Source organism: Capsicum annuum, unplaced genomic scaffold (genome assembly GCF_002878395.1).
Source record: "Capsicum annuum cultivar UCD-10X-F1 unplaced genomic scaffold, UCD10Xv1.1 ctg45281, whole genome shotgun sequence".
Lineage (NCBI taxonomy): Eukaryota > Viridiplantae > Streptophyta > Magnoliopsida > Solanales > Solanaceae > Capsicum > Capsicum annuum.
The window spans coordinates 954-2,039 of record NW_025852776.1 but is presented as its reverse complement, the minus strand read 5'-3'; the positions used below and the strand labels follow the sequence as shown (position 1 = coordinate 2,039).

Below are 1,086 nucleotides of genomic sequence, written 5' to 3'. Positions count from 1 at the left end.
CCAGCACTAACGCACCGGATCCCATCAGAACTCCGAAGTTATGCGTGCTTGTGCGAGAGTAGTACTAGGATGGGTGACCCCCTGGAAAGTCCTCGTGTCGCATCCCTTCCTTAATTTTTGTCCTTAAAAATTAAGTTTAATTTTGCCGGTTAGATCGGCGAATCTTTTGGTTTTTTCTCTAGGCGGAAACAAGAAAGGAGGCGAGGCGCAGAGGCCCGCGTGTAGGGTGTGAATCTTCCTTTTTAAAGGAAAATTCCTTCCTTTTTTTATTCCTTTAAAATTAGGTTTATTTTTGCCGGTTCGATCGGCGAATCTTTTTGTTTTTCCTCTTGGCGGAAATGAGAACGGGGGCAAGGCGCAGGGGCGCGCGTGCGGGGTGTGACGGGCGGAGGAGGAAAAAGATGCATAATAGAATTTGGATTGCTGGGAATGACGGATGCCATCATACCAGAACTAACGCACCGGATCCCATCAGACCTCCAAAGTTAGCGTGCTTGGGCGAGAGTAGTGTTGCATCCCTTCCTTTTTTTTTTCCTTTAAAATTCGGTTTAATTTTGCCCGTTCGATCGACGAATCTTTTTGTTTTTCCTTTTTTTCGGAAACGAGAAAGGGGGCAAGGCGCAGGGGCGCGCGTACGATGTGTGACTGGCGGCGCAGGAGAAAGAGGCATAATAGAATTTGGAGTGCTGGGAATGACGGATGCGATCATACCAGCACTAACGCACAGGATCCCATCAGAACTCCGAAGTTAAGCGTGCATGTGCGAGAGTAGTACAAGGATGGGTCACCCCCTGGGAAGTCCCCGTGTTGCATCCCTTCTTTTTTTTTTCCTTTAAAATTCAGTTTAATTTTGCCGGTTAGATCGACTAATCTTTTTGTTTTTCCTTTTGGCGGAAACAAGAAAGGAGGCGGGGCGCGGAGGCCCGCGTGCGTGGTGTGACGGGCGGCGGAGGAGAAAAAGGCATAATAGAATTTGGAGTGCTGAGAATGACGGATGCGATCAAACCAGGACTAACGCACCGCATCCCATCAGAACTCCGAAGTTAAACGTGCTTGGGCGGGAGTAGTACTAGGATGGGTGACCCC

General features: G+C 48.9%; 1 non-coding gene and 1 pseudogene across 1 annotated transcript; both read left to right on the top strand.

Moving 5' to 3' along the window:
• Positions 1-106, top strand: LOC124892255 (annotated as a pseudogene).
• A 591-nt stretch (positions 107-697) lies between these two features.
• Positions 698-816, top strand: LOC124892258. Its single transcript, XR_007050146.1, has one exon. It is a non-coding gene; the product is annotated as a 5S ribosomal RNA (ribosomal RNA).
• Positions 817-1,086: the final 270 nt, after the last annotated feature.